Source organism: Lissotriton helveticus, chromosome 8, assembly GCF_964261635.1.
Source record: "Lissotriton helveticus chromosome 8, aLisHel1.1, whole genome shotgun sequence".
Classification (NCBI taxonomy): Eukaryota; Metazoa; Chordata; class Amphibia; order Caudata; family Salamandridae; genus Lissotriton; species Lissotriton helveticus.
In genome coordinates, this window is record NC_136069.1 from 1635641714 (window position 1) to 1635663125 (window position 21412).

The 21412-nt window shown below is 46.7% G+C and overlaps 1 long non-coding RNA gene across 1 annotated transcript in view; it reads right to left on the reverse strand.

Moving 5' to 3' along the window:
* LOC144772108 (uncharacterized) overlaps nucleotides 1-14765 on the reverse strand; it is a 388983-nt gene extending 374218 nt beyond the window's left edge. The window contains exon 1 of the long non-coding RNA XR_013599646.1: nucleotides 14516-14765. This is a non-coding gene — a long non-coding RNA (uncharacterized LOC144772108). The remainder of the gene's footprint in view (nucleotides 1-14515) is intronic.
* Between the last annotated feature and the right edge of the window lie 6647 nt (nucleotides 14766-21412).

Below are 21412 nucleotides of genomic sequence, written 5' to 3' on the forward strand. Positions count from 1 at the left end.
GCAATGAACTCGCATAGTCGAGCTTGGACAATATGACTGCCTGAATAATCAATTGTCGAGTCGGGGCATCAAAGAATTTCAACACCGGCCTAAGCCCACGTAAAATGCCAAAGCAGGTCGCAGCGACTTTTTTTGTGTGGCAGGAGAAACTGAGCGTCGAATCCAACCAAACACCCAGATTTTTCACCTCAACGGCCGGGCTCGGGGGAGGGCCAAGGTCAACTGGCCACCACCTGTCACCCCAAAGGTTGCTCTGTTTGCCCACAATCAATACCTCGTTTTTTTCCGAGAGCTACTTTCAGCTGGACAGCTACTCATCGAAGAAACCTGTTCTAAACTGACCCTGTATGAAAGAAAAGACAACAGTCAGGGATAGAGGTCCCAGCCTATGATGGAGTGGCCACCAAGAAGGCACCATTGGCTGTGATGGAGAGAAAACAGGCCATAAGTAAAGACAAAGCAACAAGAAGAACTCAAGAGAGAAATGAGGCACAGACTAGCTGAGCTTTACTTATCAAAACAAACCCCGCCTCAAGGAGGTCACCATCAAGGGGCCACTGAGCACGTGCAAGTCTTACAGGCAGACTGAGGGATGTCCTGCGAGACTTGTGCACGGCCAGCCACCATTTAACTTCAGTGATCGGAGGCTCAAGAGAGAATGCTCACCATTTTTTGCCATTTTAATTTTAGACCATGTTCATGATGCTCTAATTTTAGCCTGTTTTCCACTAAACCCCAACTCCAGGAAAGGGGAGGGGATTAAGTGGCAACTCTGTTCTAAGTGGAGCAGATCCCCAAAGAGGCGCCACACTGACCCCTGACAAGAGCATGGAAGTGAGCCATGGGAAAGAACCATGAGGACCACTCTTTAACACAGAAGTCATAGCGCGGATAAATATGAGGCAACAAGGTTTACTCTAAATATCCCACAGAGATACTCTTGTGGCACCAAGCTCTAGAACAGAGGTTCTTATCATTTGAGTTCTGTGAACTCCCATTGAGTCACTACTGGAAGGTGGGGATCCCAACCTCAATATATTCTACAGTCCTAACCTCAAAGCAATGCATAAATATACAGAAATAAGAATACATCACAAGATGCACACACTACTAAATACTTTTTTTATTTCACTTTGTGGAAATTAGATCAATTAAATGGTACAAACACAACACACAGAGAGCAAGACCTTACCTTGAGCCAGGCTGACTTGCCCAAAAGGGTACAGCAGAAATTACACCGGGCTGTCTCCAGTACACTGGATTGGTGGGTTCTGGATGGGTTTGTACTCACTGAGCTAGGCACTTCAAAGTGTTTCTGTGGCGTATGTGGCTCAGCAGAGTTAGAGGCGGTTGGGGGAAGAGCAGAAGTGGAGGCTATAAATCAAGAGGTGGACTGGAGAACAGTAGGGGAAATAAGACTTGGGACGTTAAAACCATACGTAAGTGTTCATTGGGAGGTGAGTTGGAGACTTAACAAAATGATGGCGATCTTGGGGTAAGACACTTGCAGCAAAGAATCAATCCCTTGGATAGATACCTTGAGAAAGGAGAGTGAGAAGTGTGAATGAAAAGAAGAAGGGAGAAACTGGAGGCTGAGAAGGAAGTTTAGGTACTACTTCTGAACTTAGAAGGAAAAGGTGGGCACAGGAAGAGGACATTAAATGGCTAGATTGATAGGAGAGGAGGACATGAAATTGCAGTATCCACTCCACTCTACTCAAGACCATCTCACTGGGCACTCTGAGGGCAGGCTGAATCTGTATCTAGGAGCAACAACCACAGCCACAAGGAATAGACATGTCAGTAATTAATCTGGGTTTCTCTCAGAGCTGTCGGCGTAGACCACCTATTAGCTTAGAACAATCATGCCAGGTGCATGCAGAGAGCACCACCTTCTAAAGGCTGGCACTGATGCTCAAGCATGCCAATGTGATTGCTTGCTGCTCTCTGGCTGCTCCACACTTCAAAGTGTGTTTTATGGATGTACAGCTTGATTTCTTCCCAGGATCCTACTTTGGCTATTAAACTCTAAGTGAAGTCAGTGCGGAGGGTTATAAAATCATCCCTTCAAGGTAGGGCTGGCCCTACCCACTTGGTCTTTTTTGCCTAGTTGGTGAGATGGATGCTCTACTCTTGCAGTTGGAGAATGATTAGAACTGACCTTTCAGTGAAGCAAACCATTCAGAAGCTTAGATTGCCCTGTATGTTCTATGTATTTTTACAAAAGCAAAGATGGACTCTAGGAAGCTCCATATTAGACTTTGAACAGTCCTGCTGAAATCTATCAGCACAACAATGGCACTATATTGTAGCCGGGGTATGTCTTTATGAATCAGATTACCTAAAATACAATGTTAGAAAGTAACATAAGCATTCACATTTCCAAGAAACCACATACAGGTTTGGGATTGTCCTATTACTACCCAGTGGCACATGTAAAGGAGTAACAAGAACTCATGGGTTTTCCTTTGCTCTCTTTATAACCCATGAGCACTATTTCAATTTTCCCAAGCATGGGTAATGCACCCAGTACCATTGAAATCAAAAGGGAGGAAACTTAGAGTGGCAATCACATTATAGCAAACAAAAGAAGGACCTGTGTGTAAGCTCTCAGTTTTGGTAGCCAATTCACGCCCTGTTCTTGCACAATCATTAAACACTAGATTGTCATCCATGTCAGCGTTTTGTCCAATTCTCTCTGTTTCTTGGGGCTCACACTTAGAGGTGCTGCTCACCAAAAATGGGGTGCCTTTTTTGAATGATGAGCTAATTTACAAAGGGCATTGTAACATTTGCTGAAATGGGAACTCGATAGGATTCACATTTGTATTTGACGATCTGAGTAAACCCGAATTAAGACTGAAATGGATCATCATTTTGAATCAGTGCGAGTGTGGCCTGATGCTCAGCGCAGGTCAGCTGATACCCAGGGTCTTTCCTCATACACATGTGTACCTTTCAATAGCATACCCTGAAATGTATAAAGTCTTAACACTGGCGTATGCAGTATATAAGGGAAGATTCTGATTGTCTGTATTCTTTGTTCTGTTGGCAAATGGAATTGGGATTTTAGGAGAATACTGAACTCAGTATTGTATTTATGAGTGACGTCTTCTCCTCAAAGGATGTCTTGTGCTTGCTCCAGGAGAAGATCCTGCCACCTGCTCATTAGACATTTTTTTACTGAAAGCAAGATGTTTCTGTCACATGACTGGACCCAATAGACTTGCATTGAGAGAAAACATAGGGAATCTGTCCTAAATTTCATGTAGGCTCTAACTGACCCTTTTCAAGCAAGAAATATGTTCCGTGGACATGATCATAGTTTTTTAATCATGGAGATGCTATTTTCCATTAAGAGCAGTGCTAAATTTGAGCTGGTGGTTTCTGGTGCTCAGCACCAGCACTTAATTGTCAAAACAGGCAGTTATAACAGCTACCACACAGTGGCGCTGTTTGTGAACTTAAAAGATGAGCCCAACAAAAGTTGTTTATTACTACCATATACATTAAAACAACTAATACCTTTCGCATACGCCATTCTTATAGCTTTGGGGCCTCAAACAGTGTGAATTGTCATACTGGCAGAAGTGTGATGTTTAGTAGTTGTGTTGGTACGGTCAGTGGCATCTCTGGCAGTGGCACTGGGTGGAGAAAGCTGCGGTGGCCTCCTGAAGAGGGACCTGGCACCTATTTTTACAAATTTAGTACTGGTTAAAAGCATTGTGTAGTGGGCTGGTCCCACATGTTCAGGAGTCACAAGTAGACGCTGTAGACGTAGCCAGGTAAATGTAGATGAAGTTTATTCAATTCTAGGAAGTAGTTACAGCAAACCCACCAGAAGCAGCCTCCTAGCTGCTCAGCCCATCTGCCAACTGACAACACTCACACCAGGCACCCAAGCATTCCACTCACACTGACATTCTAACTGGAACACTCACACTGGCTGAGCAGCTAGGTACAGAGAACATAATGACATGACCTGAGGATAATACACATTGTAGATTTGAGGTGTTGCTGAAGTATTACATTTTATTTTTAACACTTGATTGCCTCTTGTCTTATCCTGGAGCACAGTCTGCCCCTCCCACCGAGGTGCAACACCCACACAAGACAATATTTACCACTCCATTCCAGTCCAACACTGCTAAAGCCATCTGAACAGTTGCTTCAGTTGACAGGTTCATGGAACCCATTGCAACACAGTGAGTGCATGCTAGTACCACCATTATCCAAAACACTTCCCCTCACTTTGGAAAGTAATCACACCTATTGTCTGCTACAGTCGTTTTTATTGAGCCTTTTACCTTAAACTAACTCTGAAATATTGTAATGATCAATCCTGTCATTAGACTGGGAAGGAGTTGCACCTGAATGAACCTTGAACACATTGACAAGAGCATCAGGGGCAGAATGAGGCTTTCGGTTAATAAATGTAGGGCCCTGTTATGGCCAAAGTACATTGGAAAGCGCGAGGCTCGAGGAGCGCGCCATTAGGGCCCGGCCTCCCGGCTCCTCGCCATGCCCCTGTGTGGTGCGGGAGGAGGCAGAGACCCCGGCCTATTTAGGCCTCCGGAATCTTGGGTATGGTCTCTTTCCTCGCCTGCACCGAACTGACCCCTGGACTGCGCCTCATGTCTTCTAACTTCCATCCATCCATCCCTTAGATTAGTAGTTTGAGGGGGGTCTTCGGCGGAAAAGAGGCCACAGAACAGTGACATTGATTTACAAGGTTAACGGGAGTCCTCCTTACGTACTCCCTAGGCCAGCACTGAGGGGGGAGACGGTAAGCTCTCCACAGGGAGAATGGGGCCACCGTCTGGGGAGGCAAGGGTGCCAGGTCACGAATTAGGGCAGGGGGCAGCGCCCCCTTGGTATTCCCTACGAGCCTCCTGGGTTCCTGGTCAGCCTGGTGGTAGAGGGGTGGGCCCCGAATATGGCGGACAAGGACCAGAGGGCTGGGGCCCACCATTCAAGGGGCACAGATGGGTTTCACCTTGCGTGGGTTCTCAGTTTTGGAGATGCGAGTCAGAGGGCCCCTTAGTGCTGGGGGAAAAGTAATTAGTCATAATAGATTGTTATGACGATTTTTAAATGTCGATATTAAAAATGTGATATTAATTGCATCAATTTTATTGTGTACTGTTTTAGTCATGTTTAGGAATGTTGAAAATGAAACATGGCCGTTTTACACCCACTTTCTGGTAGTGTTGAATTGATTGTGGGATGTATGTATCACTTGTCTTGGCGGGCGGGGCAGGGGAGCATCCTGGGGGGTCCGGGCCCTAGTACCCCGGGCTGTTGTTAAAGCTGGTGCTAAATGTGGACGTGGCAGCTGCACCTGGAGTATTCATTGATTAATTAAGGTCCCATACTTGGACTGTACTTTATCAACTCTTCTTTTGTAAATCTAATGGATGTCTCTGTGCTGTGCTTAAATGTCCTCACCTGAGAAGCATTACACGTCACCGCACCAATATCCAAACATTCCATTTGTTTTCTACCATTTGTGACTGGTTAGAGAGGTGAGGCTCACATCCAATGAGCGAAATGTAAAATCTCCAGCGAGTCTAAGGGTTTCTTTAAATCTTTATTCTTTCCCCTTAGGTGGAAATCGGCATCTACGTTACCGTGAGGTGCAGTCTACGCAGCACCGACAGAAAATAACAAGCATTGGCATTGCCAATAGGTCTCGCTTGTGGGACCTTATAAGTATTTAGTTTTGCAGCACAATATCCTTGTTGCATAATCGGATATTGTGCTGCAAAACTAAATACTTATAAGGTCCCACAAGCGAGACCTATTGGCAATGCCAATGCTTGTTGTTTTTGCTTTATGACAATGTGTAAACCCCTTAACACCCGTCAAAGTGCACATCTGCTGCCTCTCAGAGACATTCATCTTCTCGGACAACGAGAAAAAGTCCAGTGGCTATTACCCATCTGTAGTCTCAATGCAGGGCTCATGACAACTTGCAGTCAGACTGGGGAATGATAGGGGGCACTTAATCTTTCTACCTTTATTTTTAATAAATGTTAATACTTGCGAACATCAAATTAAATAATCGCAGACATACATTAGCATGCACAAATTAAGGTAATGGATTTTGACAATATTAGGGTTATCTGCAACTGTCTGCAAACACGTTTTCTTTAATGTAAGAATGGCGCTGGCAAGATGAAAGATGCCCACAAACTCTAATCCCCCGCTGCTCCCCTGTTTCGACCCACAGTGCGTTCTTAGTAGACTCCTTTCCGAAGAGGTAAAACCTTAGCTGGCCTGTCCAGGGCTCTGGGTCTGCGAGGTTTGAACTGCACACTGATGGAAGCTGGGGGGGGTCCTTACACGTCTGTCAGCATCGTTTGCATGGATCTGCGAGGACAGTTTTACTGCCAAGACTCTGCTTACCTGCCCTGCACTGAAGGCGCCGGCCCTGCACCAGCAAAGAGCCGCGTTAGGAGACTCCGGTGCGTTGTATCAGCTGGCCTCATTTATTGCAGACGAGGCCTCCGGGAAAATAGACGGCTACAACTAGTGCAAGTGAGACTGCTCGGACTGTCTGCAAAGCACATCCTCTCAGCACAGTTTCTTGTTTTTGATCAGTTTTCCAAGTTATCCTTGTGACATGCCCAGTATGATCGGACGTGTCAGTGGTGAGCATGGTGTGTCTTTCACAGTACACGTGAACTCCGATACGGTCACCTTCCTTAGTAGGCACTGAAGATACGGTCTTTTGAATGGTCTAATCGTGCTTTCATTGTCATATTGTTTATATGTTCACAAGCCTAGAGTCAAACAAGCAAAAGCAAATGGAAGCAAATGGTGGGGGCCTGAAGGAGGAGGGGGTGCGAGGGATGAGGGAACACGGCCTGGGGGAAGCTGGCTGGGGAGGGGGAGGAGAAATGCAAGGAAGGCTGTGTGCGGCGTAATTAGGGGAGGAGAAGCCGCAGAGCGCACGCTGGGCGAAGCCCTTTGATGTGCTGTGCGGCAAATGGAGGGAGGCTGATGCGCGTTCATGTTTGAACACGTGGTTCACATGAACTTCATGAAACGCCAGCAAAAAGCTGGTGGTTTCATGAAGATTTTGCCGACTTGAATTCTCGCTCCGCTCGATGCGCATGCGCGCATTGATAGGTCGCGAGACCTAAAAATAAACAGTCACACAGAACAAACGTGCAAACACTGCACACATCAACCAACATGCATGTGTGGAAGACAAGTGGGGCCTAAACACCCTTCAAAATCAGACACACTCACAGGGATTGAAAGGGGGTCCGGGAAAGTGATGGGTCTGCCCCCTAGCGGCTCTTTCTGTGGGCTGTCCATGCCCTCTTCTCCCGTCACTCTGCTTCCTGTCACGAGAGGCCTGTCCCTGTCTGAACGATGCTCGCGTGCCCCTTCCCGCGCCAGTGCTAGGCTAAGACGAGCTGCCCCGGACTGGTGATGTCCAATTAGCAGAACATGACATCCGTCTTTGGGGTCCTGAAAGCACGCCTGGAGGGGGACATTGCCAGATTAAAGATTGGCACCAGAACAGAGGGAAGCTGTCACCTGCTATCATGTCTGTCACAATAATGACATGCTACTTTCTTTGGGAACACAATGCGGCCTGACTTCTTGGCACTAAAGGCATTCTTTGCAATTCGGCTCCTGGAGTTAATTAACAGGTTTAATGTGGAGTTTTCTTTCACTTGACATCTCTGTGATGGCGCGCGCGTCACTGGGGTGTTCCGTCCCTTTCTTCTCTGCCTGGCTTCAAGGAGTCTGCTGACTTCAGAACCCTTCCTTTGTGGCTGCACCTCAAAGGAAATCTCTAATGCCACGCTGACCCCTGTGACCTCTGCACCCGGAAGTGGAAGCAACCATGAATGGGCCACAGGATTGCTCACACAGGTATAACTGCTCATTCCTAAACCCTGCTGGGGGGTGGGGGCGGGTCACAGGCGTCCTTATTTTGATCCCCGTGGTAAGAGGGTCTTTATCACTCACTAAGATATTACAGGGTTCATTTTTTTCCAATAGGATCACGTAATTTGCAAGAGCCACACAATTTCTAATATGCAAAATACGCGAAATGACTAAAATTTCACGAGCAAAACATTTTCTGCAGAAAACTGGTCTGAGCAGAAAATATTTCGTGGAAGACATTTTCTAAGGGGAGCCGCTCCATTGCAAGCAACTATAGTGTGCAAAGCCCTTGCAATCAGTTTTCAGTTTTCAGTTAAATTAATCCAAAGTGAATTTCAAGTAATATATGTATAATTCTGTGTAAGATTCTGCTTAATTTAAGTGAAAACATGACATGATTTCACATGATTTTACCATTCTTGCTCTCACTGAAAGGTGAATGAGTGCAGGACCCCTTGCTATAGTGCATGACCAGAGAGGAAGAGGACAAAGAGGTCACAGAGAGCAGCAGAGCCACCAACATTGGTGGCAAGGAAGCCATCTTGCTGTCGGGGCATGCAGGGGAGGTCCAAGGCAGCAGACTAGAGGGAGGGACGAAAAGGGCTTCAAGACAAATAATTGGACGTCCTTTCATGGAAGCGACATATCGTGTTATTCTCACTCACCCTGGCATTCAAAGTTAAATGAGGAGGGAGGTACGGTTGTATGGTTCAATGAGGGCACAGGTGCACAATGTGTGTGTGTGTGCGTGTGTGCGTGTGTGTCTGTCTGTCTGTCCCTTGCTGTGGGACTGACTAGGTCTTCACAGCATGGGTTAATCTTGTGTGTTTAGGTACTTTCAAGTGAGTGCCTCAAAAAACTAAAAGTGCAGTTAGATTTGTCACGGTCCGCGTTATAACCTCCCCTACTATCAAAGCGCATGTGGAGTTAGAATAGTAATTACACACTTCATTACGGTCAATGCAGGGCACGAGTCCTAAAAAAAGAAGTAGGGGGACGCTGATGTCACAACAGTAAGTGACGTCACGAAAGGTGTCTTGCACTATCAGACTCATTGCCTCCCCTCGCTCACCCCTTAGATGCGCTTGCATCAGAGAAGCCAGCGCGTGACATACAGCTGAGACACTTCATGTATATTGTATTTTACAGATCAAAGGAGGTGTCACCACGGCTGTGAACAAGCACGCACATTAGACTCTGGCAGTAGTTTGTTATCGAGCTCCCGGTAAAATAAGTCGGGGGACGCCGTTCACCCGCGTAGTACCCCGACACGAGCCGTTGGTCAATGGCAGGTCCTCCTAATAATGGGTATGGGTGCGTGTGTGTTGCTGCCACTGTCTGGGCTGAGGTCAGTGATTTGGATGTCAAACAAGCCAGCAGTTCTCCTTAACTCCCAAGCAAGTGAGGCCAACATGTCAGATCTGATGGGCTTTGGGCCGGTTGTGGTTGCTGAGCTCTCTGGGTGCCGCGCAACGATCGGGAGAGGGAGTGGCCACAGAGGGTGGTGTTCAAACAGAGAGCCTCTTACAGTTAGAAGGATGAGGACAGAAACGTCCTGGGATGGGAGGCCAGTGGAACTTTCACCTTCTATCATGGAGAGGCACAAGAAACATTAAGGATGGCTAGATGGAGCTTCCACGTTGGGAAAAGGATGGTTATGACTACGTTGAGGAAAGGGCTAGTTCAGGTGGCGGTGTTAGGGATTCTAAAAAGAAGTGTTGCTGCACAGTCCTCATGACGGCGGCACTTTGAGTGGTGTCACAGTGCTGGTGTGAGCATGGGCTCCAGTCAGGTTAGAGTGACACTGAATATCAGATGCACACACACCTGTGCATGCGTACAGACACATACATTTTCATGCTCACACAAGTATATGTGCACTTACACCACATGTATACACAAACACATAAAGTGCCCTTGCACTTTTCAATCCCTTTAGATCATGTTAACTCTTTTCTGATGAAGGAATAAAGTAGAACATGAGTAAATTCGAATCCAAGGGCAGGGAGTGACATCCAAGGTTAGGATTTACTGGAAATGTTGGGGCAACGCAGAATAGCTAATGTTTGTGGAGAATGGTAGACTGTCTCTGTCCTAGTCCCATCCTGGAAAAGTCAGAATCTAACTTCCAGTCAGTTTCAAGGCAGAGAAGAGGAAGCAAACAGTCCTATTATTTGTGGCGATGTAGCGGAATGATTGGGAATTCCCTTACTCCAAAATTGCCACTCCTGTGGGGAACGGTAATTCCTAAGTGTGGGCATTTTAATTTGCTGCCTCCTACTATACCAAAGTGAGGTATAGTTTGCACTGAGTCCAGGGAGTAACTAGGGGAATAGCAGAGGCTAAATTAGATAAGTACTAACAGCTCTCTTTGTGGCAGTGTGCACAAGCAATTAGGCTTATCCTGAGTGACAGAATTCAGACCAAATGAATAAGTAAAAAAAGGTATACTTATGTTTTATTTCTAAAACCAAGCAGGACTTGGCACAGGCAAGTGAAATATACTCTCAAATGCAAGACTTAACAAAGAAAAGCAGTTGTGGTTGAATTTACAATCGTTCCAGGTTTGTATAGGGTTAAAAAAATAGTTCAAATTACACAGTAATTACTTTTGTAATACTTTTAGGTGACTTTTGTATTACATTGACTACTCGGGTGGTATGCTTAGACACCATGCTGGGGATCTCACAATACAAGGTAAGACTGTTGAAGGTTTTCAGTTTAGTTACTGTTTACCTCATACAAACGTTCAACTCAACAGAACATTTTTAGGAACAAAACTCGTAACATTGTTTCATATGGGAGAAAAAGGATTAACGGTTCTCAGGTAAGTAAACAACTTATGAGTGGGTGTTTTGGGGGTTAGGACCAAGGTTCCCCAAGGTCTAGATAAGCACTCAGGTTCCACCACCAGCGGCACTGGGGCGGCCAGGTGCAGAGTACAGGGGCCCAACGTTATTCTGTGGGCCTAAGGGGTCTTTCGGTCAGAGGCTGCTTACGCGCAGGCCACTGGGTGTGGAAGCAAAGCTCTGTGGGTTAAGGTCAGCACTGCATGGGCCAACAATCAGCACAGGAGCTGCACCAACAGCAGCACAGGCGTGGCCGGGTGCATGGTGCCAAGGAGACGTGGGGGACCCTATAGACTCCCATGGAGACCTTCAGATCAGTAAAGATGCTGCGGGCTCAGGCAGGGAGGCTTCCTGAAGGTGACCACTGGCTGGAGAGGTAAGTTGGGTTCTTGGGGGATGCCTGGATACCGTCGCTTGGGTCACCCAAGGCTGTGGAATGTTGAGTGCAGGGGTGTCTTTGGGCAGCATGTTTTCTCACCAGCTCTGGTCGCGGTCGGGGAACCCTTCAGGTTGAGGGTGAAGGCGTTGTCTTGAAGCTTGAGGGAGGTTTGGCAACACCAGATCCCAGCTCAGGATCACTGGTGAGACCTCCTTGTGGTGTTGGGCCATTTGAACTCAGGTGGTGGGCATTGGGTGCAGAGTGGTGCAGAACCGTGGAACCACTTGGATACAGGTTCTGATCTTGGGAGTCTTTGTTGAGGAAATCCGATGCTCACGGGAAACAGAGTTTGTAAGATGAGTGCAAGGCAGGTCCTCCAGGCTCTGGGGAGCTGCTGGACATGCCAAGGCTCTCGCTGTAGGCAGGTCGAAGTTCGAACAGGCCAGTTGGGCTGGGGACAACGCAGTAGGTGTCCTATTCTTCCTGGCTCAGCACAGCTCTAACGTCCTTCTTCTTTCTTCCTCAAATCTGAGGAGGCAAGTTTCAGGGTCACCCCTAAATACTAAATTTAGGGGTGTTACAGGGGTGTGCAGGTCGGACCAATGGGTCCCTTCCTTGGGGTGGGTACATCCCCTATTATGCCACCCTCTAGTGGGAGGGGGGCATGAGCCTCTCCCTAATTGGCTGGGTCCTCTTATCTCCAAGATTGAGGGGACTGCGCTGTGTGCTTCACCTCGCCTCCCCCACATGAGTAGTGGGGTGGGGTTGGCAAAGGTGAGCTCTCCTCCTAACTCGGTTTTCCCACTGATTAGCTCGCCCAAGTGGGGGACAGAACCGATGAGAGCCAGTTGCTGGGGACATCAAAAGGCAGGGACAGTTTACAATGGCAGCAGTCCTTTGAAGTTTCCCCTCGTGGACTCAGCCCATCCTAGGGGAGGAGGCGTGCCACCTCTGCCCAGGATGGTCTTTGTTTCTGGACCCAGAGAGCGAAGGCTCTCTACCCAGGGGTCCAGAAACCTGTCTGGTGGTGGTGGTAAATAGCAGGGAGCCATTCAGGAACCACACCAGGGCTGGTCATTTTTCAGAGGGCATCTCTAAGATGCCATTGTATTTTACATTAATTGCCGCACTGGTATTAGTGTGTGTTTAATGTGCTGAGAAGGTTGCTACCAAACTTCCCAGGTTTCAGTGAAGCCACTATGGAGCTGTGGAGTTCGTAATAACCAACTCCCAAACCATATATTCTTTATGGCTTTACTGCACTTACCATGTCTAAGAATGGACTTAGACACTGCAGGGATACAGGACTCAGGCCACTGTACCCTCAACTGAGGTCTAGTCTACCCTGCTAGAGGGGTGACTTACATAGGCCACAGGCAGTCTATATGGGCTTGGCACCCAGGGATGTGTGACAGGTCTACTCTTCACTTGTCTTTGCACCAAATGCAAATGCAGCGTGTGGGTGTCAAGGTCTAGGGCCCCTAAGGGTGGCACAGCAGGTGCTGCAGCCCTTAGAGGTCTTCTCTGACCACAGTGCCCTTGGTAACCCTTTTACAAGGGTCTGGCTTGTGGCCAGAGAGGTGCCAATTGGAAGGGTACAAGGTACAGCTTTGGGATAAGAACCCAGGCCCTAGGAACCTGATTGCAGGGACCCAGGGCACACCACGTCAAAGTGCATCATGTTTCAGGCTAAAATTAGGGGGTAACCATGCAAAAGCTGTCTCTTTCCTACAGGTTTTCCTAGTGGTGACAATCTTTGGTGCTGGAATGGAAACGAGTTCTGCATTTTTAAAATGAATACCAGGTCCTTTTCAGCACTCTCCAGTTTTTTGTGCGAAATGGGAAGCAGCCCTGCCAAGTACCATGCATCAGGCATTAGACTAATGCATTTCAGTGTGGTGGTCCTCACCTCCACACTGAAATGCAAAGCCACTCATAATTGCACCTCCTCAGGAGCACTAGCAATCATACACCAATACTGACTGATTGATTTTAACTGACTGACTTTAACTCTTTTGCTAATTTTAACTGACTGACTTTAACTCCTGTGAGCTTATTTTCATTTCTGTTTTTACTGACCACTACCTCCAAGCAAAACAAGACTGCGTCATATTTGTAACTTTCAATCCAAGACGCGGGCGGGGCTAGACCATCTGCGTTCACAACTAGGGGGCAGAGCCATAGTGGGTGCGGGCTAGAGTAGGCACCTTGGTGGCCTTACTAAGCGGTCTGGAAGCAGCAATTGCCCCCTCTGTCAATGGCAACGTGGTGGTAAGTTCTGGGTGACAGAGGAGGAATTGGGAAGAATGATTCAGTAAGATGTTGCCCGGTACCTGGGCAAGTATGGCAGAATGGTATCGACTTGGAGTCAAGTATGTGACAGAAGGGTTGAATGTGTTACTGCCAACTGTGCGCCTCCTTTGTCTGTTTCACCGCATCAGCTAGGCCTCTTGTGGACTAGTATATTTGCTTGCTAGGTGAGGGCAAGTCGTAATATTGACAGAGCCGAGCCAGACATCCTGGTTGGGTGAAGGATTTCCACCTTGAGAAAAGTACTATCTGTTTGCGCAAGGTTCTTGAAAGGCCAAAGTTTGTCCCTGTACAGCAGCTACTGAGCCACATAATCATGCCCTGGTCGACGTTTGCCGCATGAGTCATTGCGGCTTGTCAGCCCGTACAAATTTCCGCTCCTCAAGAGTCACCTGGAAAAGTAAGTAGTGCCTCAGTGAGATATCTCTCCCTCACTGCTGCAAAATGTAGTTTAAATGATTAATAGCACTATTCGCCCCCTGATGCCGGTCCAATTACTTTCAGTGCCAGCGGCTTTAAGCCAGCAGAGTCGCCTGGTCAGTGCTGGTGGTCTGTGACAGCCAATGCCTGCGGGCTGTATTGGTCACACATTTGTTTAACAGTACGATCAGGTTAGCTAGGTTAGTGCCCTTCTATTTCTGATGCTAGGTTTGATTGAATTTAAGTGTCACTCATAGTCGTTGAAATGTCACTCATAATTATACTGAAATTATGACAATGTCACACACAGTAGTTTGAAACCTTGGCAGTGAATATTCCCCCTGAGCTCAAGTCCACATCTGACTCATTACTGGCCCAAACAGAATTTCCCTTGACCGTGCAATGAGATCCGAAGTGTTACCTGTGACATTTCCAAATCAAGAAACAAATCAAATACTTCAAAATAACGGCTTTATAGTAATGCTGATAATTAATTTTAAAATAATCAACTCACCTACACAATTCGTTTTTACATTCACTTTATATGAGGCATGTTGACCTAATTTCAGAATAATAGTTATCAATTATATTATTATAAACATTAACTTTATTGATGTAGCAAATGTTATTCTCTTTTCTACAAACTCACCTATACAAAGTGTCTCTCTCGCCTTCTATTTAAAACCCTTTCCCTTTCAATTTGACCTTTCAGGGAGGCTTTTCATCTCTTCCTCCCTTCATCTCTTCACACCCCTCTTGGAATGGTCTCTGAAATACCTCATTACCTTTCAGAGCCTGTCTTGTTGGATCTTTCTTCTGACATTGATTGCTGTGTGCTCTTGAAATGCCCGGGCGCCGTCAAACACAACGTTACAGGAACGCTGTCGCCTCGTGACCTCTGTGGTGAAGAGGCGTTTAGGCGCGAGGAGGGGAAGTCACCTTCCGGAGCAGGGAACGTCACCTTCCGGAGCAGAGGGCGGGTCTAAAGTCAGAAGGTGATGTCCTTGAAAAGGGCGCCATGTGTGAGGACTTAGTATGTCCCTGTTGGATAAGTTAAATGAGAGATATGTAAATTGTGGCACGGTTAATGAGTTTTTTTATCAGCTGTTGCTGAGTCATAGCAATGAGTTTCCATATTTAGAATCTCCTGTGGAAGCCACTCATAACAAAGCAATTATTTGGGCTGAGATGCAATGCAGGATGTAAATCTTGTGCATTATGATTGTATAGTCTGCACATTTTAGAGTGCTAACACGTTTTCTACAGAGAGGCACAAAGTACAACTTGCTATTGATGAGATGATTGGCTATCAGAAGCCCACCTCACGGTCAAAGTAGTGGCAAATCCCATGATAGAATTCTGGTGTGCGCCAGTCACACCCCATTCACAGGAGGCACATCTATTACTGGCTACAACAACCTTTTCCTGGATGGTATAACATGGTATGATAACGGGGTCCCTCTTCTAGGCAAGGCGGTGTGACAGTGCCCTAGTCTTTTATCTCACAGGAACCATGGCTTATGGTTTTACCTCACCAAAATGGATGAAAGGGACTCCTGGTAACCCTTGAGTAAGGAGAGGAAATTAACGCTTAGAGGGTAAAGCTCTCATTAAGGACAATACGTGTACAATTTTGCAGCGATAAAATTGGAGTTGCATGTAATTTTTAACCATTCCAGGATTTAGTACTGTTAGCACAAATTTGTCATTAAGCCATTCTATTACATTGAGGTGTTAATGTAAGACATATGACAAGCATTGGAAATGCAATAGGTCTCGCATTAGGAAAGTTTGAGCTATTGGTCTTATAAATGACATTTTTTTATTTATGTGTTTTTTAAAATAGCTAAATTAATAGCTTTGTCATTTACAATGCCAATAGTTATAACTTTCGCAAATGTGACACCTATAGCATTTGTAATGCAACATTTTTTGTATTTACGTGACTTAGATGTATTGATATTACAAATAACAATGGCTTTTAATTTTTTAAAATAATTAATACTTAAATGATTTATTTAATTTGTAATGTCAATAGCTGGGGATGGGGAGAGGGAAAAAAGGAGAGAGGGGGAGAGAGGAGGGGGAGAGAGGAGAGAGAGACGGAGACGGAGACGGCGAGAGAGGAGAGGGAAGAGAGGGAAAGGGAGAGAGGGAAAGGGAGAGAGGGTAGAGGAAGAGAGGGGGAGGACGAGAGCAAAGGACGGAGGGGAGAGAGAGGGGAGGGAGAGAGGGAGGGGGAGAGGAGAGCAGGCAGAGGGGGAGATGGGGAGAGGGAGAAAAAGGGGAGCAGGGGAAGGTAAATAGAGGGAGAGAGGAGAGAGAGTGGGAGAGAGGAGAGAGGGAGAGGGTGAGAGAGGAGAGAGGGAAGTGATGGAAAGGGAGAGAGGTAGACGGAGAGAGAGAGAGTGAAAGAGTGAGGGGAGGGAGAGAGAGAGAGAGAGGGAGGACGAGTGGGAAGGAGGGAGAGGAGAGGGAGTGGAGTGAGAGAGGGAGAGAGGTAAAGAAAAATAGAAAACTGGGAAGCCTTGCTTCAAAAAGAGGCATACCTTATCCTCCAATTTAATAGCGTCATGACAGGATTGAACAACATGACCGAACTGTCAAAAGCGTAAAAAACACATTTCCCATAATGCACCATATAGGGTCACCGATAACCAAATGCTGTTGTCAACCATTATTGGCTGAGATGCCTAAAATACATTTCGCATACACTTGAAAGCGGTGACACATATATGCGACTCCAAGAGAAAATGCTTTTTGCCCGCTCGTGAACAACCGAGGAAAGCAGATACAATAGACGATTAAACAAAGTTATGAAGATATAAGGTAAGCCCAGCCAAGGGACACAAACGTGACTGAATGCATAGTAAGAAAATCATGGGCCAACAGCTAAACCGGCTCTGATATTTTCTTTCAGAAACGCGAGCTAATCACCCATCGGAGATTGCACTCTGAAACAAAAGGAAAACGGCCGGGGCGGGAGTCTGTCGCGCTGAGGTACGCATTAAAAAATAGAAAGTATTATTCAAACGTACTTGTGCAATATGATACTAAATTGATCAAATCCGTCTTTTGTAGCACCTAGCACTGAATATCGGACAAACCAAAAATCGAAAGCGGCTGCTCTGAGAAAATACATAGCATTCAGGTATGCCTAGACTTTCATTCACTAAATAAAACAGTAGCAGGCTACACGTACAACTGAGTGAAATGAATAATATGAGTACATCTTCCACAGAATCCTGTATAAACATTTTCCGGCACAAACAGTGATGGAAAACGCGCGGATTCTCACTGCCGCCAAAAAAGGTAGGAGAGAATAAATTACTGAAAATCCTAAACCAAATCCATTGAGGACGTAATTACTGACGATCTGTGGTAGACTGTTTAAGAGCAAAAAAACGAAACAAGTTAAAAGAAACAACAAGCATTGGAAATGCAATAGGTCTCGCAGCATTAGAGTTAGTGCTTTTAGAATTGTTTATGGTTTTTTTTTTTAAATCTTTAGCATTTTTGTTTCCTGTAGGCAATGCTAAAGAATTACAAAGAAAAAAAGCCATAAACAAATCTAAAAGCTCTAACTCAAACGCAGGAACATTAACTAATTCTCCCACAGTCACAGTATACAGAAAGCCTGTGCGGTTTCCTTTTAGTATAATGACTCCACCTTCTGAGTTGTTTGCGTTGCGCCAATACCACGAAGAAAGCCTTAGCACTCTTGAGGGGACGCAGCTATGTAGGTTCTGGTAGACCGAACGGTGGATCGTGTCATTATGGCGGCGTTTTTCCCATTGACCGTGTATTGTGAATCCACCTTTAACTGTACCGGGGGGGCCCCGAGAAGACGCAGCTATGTGGGTCTTGTTGATCGGGGATCGGTGTGATTAGGGCAGCGCATTTACAATTCACTACGATGTCATATTGGTTTTCCTAGGAGTGGTTCAGGGGTGGCCAGCTGTTCTTACGTTTTGTGGTCAGTGCCAGGATTACAAGGTATGCAGAGATTGAACTAGGGAGTGGTTCATCAATATTAAACTGGCAAGGCAATGCAGGGACGGGGCTGGCCAGAGTGCAGCCACGTGACAGGCAGGTTGGGTGCCGGGAGAACCAGATGTCTTAGTGAATGTCTTACTGAATCGGGGTGGACACTTCAGTTCTGTCTGTGTTTCCAGCAGACGGTGACTGGCTTGCACATAGTGCAGCCACCTAGCCGGGGCACTGGTGCACTTTATTTCATAAATTGGCAAGATTTCCTCACAGCTGCTTGCGTTTCTTGAGAATGCTGCACGTTACTTAAATATTGCTTAGGAAGCTCTATCTTGCGACTGTGAATGGAAGGGGAGGGAACCCTGACGTAGCGAAAATATTGATAGGCTGAAAACTGGTGTTTATGCTAATTGGTGGTAACAACTGCAGGCAGCAAGAACTAGGCAGTTCGAGATTGGTGTAGACAGAGCACAGAGGTAGTCGTTTGCAAAGGTCCGAAAGGCGGACAGTAGGGCCTTCAGCTGTAGCGGTCGTCAGGGTTGCTGAGGAGCAGGGTTTGAATTTCGGCGGGAATGCTCGACATTGTGCGACTCTGGGCAAATCACTTAATTCCACAATGTTGGTGTGCCGTTGTGTAACGTACTGGAGCTCGTGCGAGGGGCTCTGATACCACATGGCTAACCGGTTAGTGGTAATATTGTGACGGGGGCGCGCAACATCTTGCAAATCTGGGGAAATCACTTCATTCCTGCATGGTGACGTTGCTAGTGAAGCCATCAGGTTTGGCACACCAATGAAATAGGGGTAAACCCGTTTTTGGGGGTCGAGTTTGGCTGGGTCGTTCAGCATGTTGGGTTTGGGCCAAAGCACTTGATTATCTCTACTGTTGTGTCGGTCGATAACGCAAGTGACGGAGGCTGGTGCTCTGATACTCCCATTGCCAATCAGTTGTAATCTAACAATTGGGGCGAAGTGGTTGGTGTTAAATTCATCTGAAGACTTTTAGTGCAATAAGTGGCCCTAGTGCGCGCTTAGAAGGGATGGTGGTGCAATTTGTATCTTAAGCCTCGGTGCAATTTGTATCTTAGGCCTCGGTGAGGGGGCGTCACCAGCATCGGGATGGCATCTATTACATGAGGTGGGAGAAAAGGATGGGGGTGGGCGGGGAGCGTAGGGACGGCTCAGAGGCCTGAGGCAGAGCGCACCATATGGAGAGGGAGGGGGGTGGCAGTGGGAGGGTGATTGATGGGCGGAGCAGTGCTGGGGAAGCCTTTGATGTGGCCTGGCGGCCGTGGAAGCCGGGCCTTTGAAGTGAAGCTAAGCTTCACTTCAAAGGTGTCGGAGGAATGCGGGCGGCTGTGCACGCGCTTTTAAGCTCAATGCTTAAAAGTCACGGGCACTGCAAGGAATCGCCACGATTCCTTGCAAGTTAGATAAAGAGTAGATGAGCCCCTATAGTCTCGCTTGCTCGATGCGCATGCGCATCGACAGGCGAGACCTAAAAAGCTACCTAGATCGTGAAAAAGTGGGATCCCTGGTCACCGTAGCATGTAATCGACCTCAGCAGCATGAAATCTTGAAGTGCACGTTTGTGAATGTTCGGCCAAATGGTGGGGGCCACGAAGGACTGCTGTCCCTTGATAGAAGCCCTTTGAAATGCACGCATAGGTGATCTGCTGGTTGTGTCCCCGGGGCGCTTGGAAGGCAGAGTCGGGTCATCCAAAGCCAATACCAGCGTGCTCCGGGAGAGAAGGTGGATGGGTGAGAACATGAAATGGGGAGGGGTTGCGAGAAGGGCTAAGGAATGAGCAGATGGTCCTGTTTATGACCAGCGCCGTGCTTCAAGAGCCTGGGGGAGGGGGGGGGGGAGGAGAGCGAGTGGGAGGGAAAGCTTATGGGGTGTGAGTGAGGCCAAGCGCGCGCCTGGTTTTCAATACTATTTACTGTTCTGGCCGCCTTCGGTAACACTTATTTTCAATGTGCTTTGAAGCTGTTTCTACGTTGCAAAAGCGCTATACAATTTAATCTCCAATTACGTTTAAGTGTAATAGATGTTTTACATACAGGCAGCAGTACACAACATTAAAACATTGTAAAATACGCCATTGCAAGTAAAAACAATGGTAAAGAAAAATAGAAAAATGGGAAGCCTTGCTTCAAAAAGAGGCATACCTTATCCTCAAATTTAATAGCGTCATGACAAGATTGAACAACATGACAGAACTGTCAAAAGCGTAAAAACCACATTTCCCATAATGCACCATATAGGGTCACCGATAACCAAATGCTGTTGCCAACCATTATTGGCTGAGATGCCTAAACTACATTTCCCATACACTTGAAAGCGGTGACACATATATGCGACTCCAAGAGAAAATGCTTTTTGCCCGCTCGTGAACAACCGAGGAAAGCAGATACAATAGACGATTAAACAAAGTTAGGAAGATATAAGGTAAGCCCAGCCAAGGGACACAAACGTGACTGAATGCATAGTAAGAAAATCACGGGCCAACAGCTAAACCGGCTCTGATATTTTCTTTCAGAAACGTGAGCTAATCACCCATCGGAGATTGCACTCTGAAACAAAAGGAAAACGGCCGGGGCGGGAGTCCGTCGCGCTGAGGTACGCATTCAAAAATAGAAAGTATTATTCAAACGTACTTGTGCAATATGATACTAAATTGATCAAATCCGTCTTTTGTAGCACCTAGCACTGAATATCGGACAAACCAACAAGCTCTCGGCATTGCGTGGCGGGAGGGGGAGGGGGGGGGGGGGAACGTCGAGGGCAGGCAGGATGACTCAGGGGAGGGGGCGGAGCGGGGCAGAGCGGCATGTGGGTGTGAAGAAGCCGGGCCTTTGAAGTGAAGCTAAGCTTCACTTCAAAGGTGTCGGAGGAATGCGGGCGGCTGTGCACGCGCTTTTAAGCTCAATGCACATGCGCATTGAGCTTAAAAGTCACGGGCACTGCAAGGAATCGCCACGATTCCTTGCAAGTTAGATAAAGAGTCGATGAGCCCCTATAGTCTCGCTTGCTCGATGCGCATGCGCATCGACAGGCGAGACCTAAAAAACCAAAGGGGATGATGGACGGAGTGTTGAACATTGCAAGCACTCACCCCCAGTCAACTGATTTGGGAATAAACCATCATCATTCTTTAGCTCACTCCCCCACCCCAGTTCAGAAAAAACATAAGACACATGAAATCTTTGAGGTAAATGACTATATCATCATTTTGTTGGATCAATTTATACTTCATTGTACTTAAAAACAATCACGAGAATGGTGTATTTAAAAATAAAAATAACGTAAGTTCATGAGTAATGTAATTATCTGCTCCCATTTTGAGCCCACCAGGATACTGAGGCTTTTTAATTCCCAGCTATAATTTACATCTTGCTTTACTTGAAGGACAGAGAACCTCTATCTTGATTTTTTAAAGTACATGGAGATGCGGGTGGGCTGGCATGGTCTATTGTTGCTCTCTGGGAGGTCATTTTTTCCAACAACTGTCTAATGTGCAGGAAGATTTCCATGCCATGGGGCTAGTATCCA